The sequence below is a fragment of the Montipora foliosa genome, chromosome 14 (assembly GCF_036669935.1).
Source record: "Montipora foliosa isolate CH-2021 chromosome 14, ASM3666993v2, whole genome shotgun sequence".
Lineage (NCBI taxonomy): Eukaryota > Metazoa > Cnidaria > Anthozoa > Scleractinia > Acroporidae > Montipora > Montipora foliosa.
The window spans coordinates 6,299,816-6,305,264 of record NC_090882.1 but is presented as its reverse complement, the minus strand read 5'-3'; positions in this window follow the sequence as shown (position 1 = coordinate 6,305,264).

Sequence of the window (5,449 nt, the reverse complement as noted above, 5' to 3'; positions counted from 1 at the left end):
TAAGCTCCCTATTACAAAGACACAATAGGCCATTTTCGAAATATCCAATATTCAGCTTGATAGTGAGGTAGTGAGGACAAAAACAATAAAAACACGTTGGAATGAATGCGAAAAATATTTGCATTTTTTTTCTCGCGCCCCCTTCTTCCTACGTCCCGACGACCGACCCGCCTGGGATTTTCGCTCATCGCGATAAACCCAAACCCTGGTACAGGCTGAGACAGGAACGGTAAACGATCAAAGTCAAAGAAATAAATCACAAAAGAATCATGTGAGTCACAAATAGGACAAAATGTTGCTGTTATAAATTAGGAACAAAGATATTGAACCATTGTTGCTCAGGGGCGGATCCATACCAGTTTCCACCGTTTTACAGAAATCGGTCAGCAACACGGGAAAGGGGACTTTGGAGAGTTAAAATCCAAAAAATTCCCGGGGATCATGCACCCGGACCCCTAGAAACTTCTAGAAACTTTTTCGTGGTTTTGGAAACCAGTCATCATTTATCCTAGATCCGCCCCTGATGCTATCGCCAAAATTATTCAGTTTCCTCTTCTTAAATCTTCCAAGCCTCGAACACCAGGCTAAATATCCTAAACAAACGACGGGATGATCTATTTGTGTCCTATGCGAGAAGACTAGACACGGTTCTCACGTTACTTTTATACCGGTAGAATCTACTGACTTTTTTGGTATGGTACGTATCGGAAAGCCACAACATTTACGCAAGCGCTAACGAAATGTTTGAACAAGAGAGAACAAGGGGATACAGTCACGTAGTATACCTCTGGACATCACGCCAGAGCGTCGTACCTGACGATTAAGCCAGGGATTTCGACCCACGCATCGCTTTCGGACGCGGTTTTGACCTTCGCTGCTTTCACATACCTACCTTCTTCCCGGTAGACAGTGAGGGAGAGAAATGTCGGTCCCCATATGAGACAGATCCCTTTCTTACACTCAGCTCAGTTCCTCCCTTGCCCATTGAACGCAAGATTTAGATCGCCCTTAATATCGTTGAAAAAAGCCATTGCATCTTCCATATGGCACGCTCTAGAGTCGAGGATTACAAAGTGCACGCGTATTTATAAAGGTAACAAAACGACAAAAAGAACAACGCAATCCCTATAAAATGTGTTTAGAGTTTTCCCCTAATTCTGTAAGTCTGTTTTTTCAGTGTTGTTATTCATTCATTACGTTGCATTCACTTGTCAAGGATTGAAGTCAGAACTTGGGACAGTTTTCTCGGCCGGTATTTTCAGTTAGAAATTCATCAAGAGGAGCTTATATCAGTTGGAAATCATCATCCAAGAGAATGGTCATTTCGTGGTCCATTTTGACATTGTCGCTTGTGCTGTGGATCAATGTGCAATAATCAATTACGTTTTACGTGAGAAAGCGTTTTAGTCAAGACAACGAAAATAGCCGTGGTTTTTCAACTATAGAGCGTTTTCACTCACGTGACCAGCAGCCATATTGGATTACTGAAACAAAGGAAAGTTATTGCATAAAAATAGAGTTTGCCACATGAATCCTTTTTGCAGATACGGCGGCCATTTTGATTTCTATTGTTTCAGAAGACATTATGGGATGCTCAGGGGGCAAATTAATATGTATTTGCCCCCTGGGCATCCCATAATAGCTATTTGAAACAGTAGAAATCAAAATGGCCGCCATATCTGCAAAAAGGACTATGGCCGCCACTCCTTTGTTTTGGAACACCAACATGGCCGCCGTGACGTCATGTGAAAACGCTCTATATTTACTTTATTGCTTTCCTAGCTTTCTTTTCTGTAAAACTTTGAGGAAATATCTGGCATTGCTCTCCTCAATCCCCTACAATCTCGACCAGCCTTCACGCATAAGCATGGGCACTCCTTTACTTCCAAGATGGCCGACCCTTCCATTTAAAACACGCTAGCTCAAAACGGAATTGCAGAAAGCTAAGACTGGTGTCTGATGGGAAAACAACAGTAGGAGACTGGATTGGACAACAACAGTATTTTCGAATTTCAATGATCTTTATTTGCAAAATCATATTTCTCGGCCATTTTCTTCACGGCGCTGACCCTACTGTTTGCTATCGTTAGGTGTCCGGAATTAAGCACACCTCCCCAAAATATGCAATTAAACTCTTTAGTAGTCTTGCTCGCAGATACGAAACTGCAAACGGTAAAGTTCTTATATGCTCGGATTGGATTCGTTTTTACAACAAAAATACAGAACCGTAAAGTCTAAGTGTCCGAGTCATTAGTCATGTGTAATGAGTTACTGTTAATATGCGGCGACTTTAATATTCACATGGACGTTCCGTCAGATGCTGACACCATCCGGCTCAAGGACCTGTTGAACTCTATGGGTCTGGTCCAGCATGTCAAACGACCCACGCAAATACATGGCCACACGTTAGACCTAATTTTCACGCGGCAGGTCGATGATATTGTGGATGGCGAGCCCCTTCCGGAGAGATATTTTTCTGACCATGCTACCGTGATATGTAAGGTGAGGGTGGTGAAGCCTGCGCCAAAAATTAAGCATGCTGAATACAGGTAGCTTGTGTACAGCCGCCCACTCTCCGAAAAAAAAATCGGAAAAGAGCATCTGTGATTTACCATGTGATTTTTCCTGGAATGTGTGGAAAATGATTTGATTGGTTACTTTAACTTAGCTTACTTTAAGCGATAATCTTTTCTTTTCTCAAGTTTGCCATTTCATTTGCATAACGTTCGTTTTATCAATCAAGCACAGCAAACGCTAACTCAAAGTTTTATTGGAAAACGCTTGAGACAGTTGTATTGTAAAACAGGAATATTTAGTTGGTTTCATCTCGTATTTCAAAATGGGTTCACAACATTTGACGCAGTGAGCAAACAACAATATACATTTCAAACGCTTTATTAAAAAGACACTCTAATGACTAGTTGATATAAACGATTTTTCTTCGAGTATCGAGGCTTTAATAATTAGAAATGCGTTAGTTTACCATGTTTATTACAGTTTAGCATAGAACGCCTTCTTCGAAGCAAAAGGCTGCCCATGAGAATTATATTTGTGAGAAATAAAAACAACTACCGCATCGTAACCTTAAACCAAACATGCTGCTTTGCGCTTGAACAAATACTGTTAATCTGATATTGCAGTTCTGTCCAGTCATACAGAATATTAAACATCCGAGACCAAACTAACTCGAACGATTTGTAGAACGATATCGTTAAGTCAATAAAAACACACCAACAAACATTTCAAACGTTTTACTGAATTAACAGAGAACGCTTATCACAATGGCGATTGTGATGTTTTCGAGAGATAGTTCTCTTTAAACAAACCTTAATCCAAAAAATAATGAAATAAAAAGTTCTTTTGAAAACGCACGTATGTAAAACAACAAAATCATGCGTCCCGTTTGCCGAGAGTGTTCAATGCCGTAAAGTAGAGCTAAATACACAAGCAGGATACGGGACTATATTTAATTTAGTTACTCATACGTTTCACGCCGAAGCGGTAATCAGACTAAAAGCTAAATACCAATGTTCTACTCTACTTAATGGTACTACCGCAGAGGCTCTTGTTCTGATTGGCTGTGTAGAATTTGTTTTCATGCCTGCATTTGGTTACTAATTCAGAACGCGGTGCTATTTGCTTGTTTGGAATTGTTAAAGGACGAATTATGGTTGTTATAGCGCGCCTTAAATTCCTGCTCAGTCATTCCGATGTATGTTTTTACATTACCGGATGATGGTTGAGTGAGCGTAGCGCGATAAACAATGCTGCGCGTAAGGCATGCGCCTTCTAGAGGACAATGTTCTTTCTTTTTGCAATTACAAGATTTAGCAGAGGTGTTACTGGCGCTATTCAGGATTTTGCGGTTGTGGTTTTTTATCACGCTAGACATGTTGGGCATGCAGCTATAGCTGATCGACTTTGGTGTTATTTCTGTTAAATAAACTACTAAGCTTTGTGTATCCAAAGTGTTTATCGACAAGGCGAAGGAACGATTGTGCTACATTAATTTTCACATTCTTGCTGAATGGCGGGTTGAACCATATTATCTTTCTACATCTGTTTCTTTGCCTTCGCTGGCTGGCTTGGGTGTTTTCGGTGTATTGGATGTTCTCGTTGTATCCGCTTGTCCTGAGGGTTTGGTTGTAAACTTTTGCTGCGTTGTTAAACTGGTCCCGGTCGGAAGGCGAAGCCGATATCCTCCTGCCAATGGAGTGCGGCATCTCTTTTATGATGGAGGGTGGGTGGTTGGACTTGGCATTTTTGTAGACAGCATCATTGCCTGGCTTTCTGTAGGGGTGATACTTTCCGGATTCTGGGTTGAGCGTAATATCCAAGTAGTCCACCACCTCAGTTTAGGTTGCGTTGAACTGTGATCTTGAGCTCGAGTTCCTCGAATACTTTGGTGAACTCTTTTCTGATCTTATCTAGTACTCTCCTGTTTGTGCTTCTGAAGACAGCGAGGCCATCATCTCTATACAAGCCGATGTTGGCATTAGGATACTTGGTCGACAGTATGTGCAGCGCGTACAGGCCGACCAGTTCACAGACTTCAGCCCCATCATAACTACCCACTGCGACATCAAACATTGGCGAGTTCCCTCTTTTGACCCATGGCTCGTCCCCGTCAAACAACAATGTTTTTCTAGAATGCTTTTTGATCTCGATGTCCTCATCTGTGAGGGTAGTGTAGCGTTTTGCGAATCCCAACGCCTTGCCGAGCAACACTTCGGATATCGAGGGATAGAAGTCCACGATGTCTAACACGAGAAAGGAGTGTCTGCCCTTATCTCTTATGCTATTGAACCAGTCAATGACCGATTTTGTGCTTTTCCACTGATTATACATAGTCCTCGTCCTGATCTTGTCATTCACTTTATCGAAGATTTGTTTGCTTACAAGCCCGAGGTTGTTTTTTGCCGGATAAAAAAAAATAAATCACACAAGCATGTGTACAACAAAGATTATAAATGTACCGGTCAAGCAATATTATGTATGCACTGTTTCAACGCGTTTAGAGCGAAAAGAAATCACACAAGCGTAAATGAGGGGAAAAAAAGTTGTAATTCACTTGAGTTCGCTGCATCATTATTGTTCAGTAAGGTTCCCACTTTGTATTGCTCCTCAATCGGGCAACCATAGATGTTCTTGCCTTGTAGGACCTTTTAATAACCCGTTTCTCAGTGGAATCTGGTGGCGTTTCAAAGATCCAGGGATCTGTGTCCTGTTCGTCACGAGAAGGTGGTGTTTCTATCCTGACGGGAATTTTGGACGGACCAGTGGGTGTAGCAGGACATTTCCTGTATGCTGTGTTTTTGGGTTGTACCTCGGATGTCAAAGGAGAATGGTTTGGAGTGGACGCACTTGGAGTTGTTGTCGCTGTGACAGTCCCTGCAGGTTTCGCATTTGTTTCGCTCTTTATTTGTTTTGCCAAGCCTTGATACCGCTG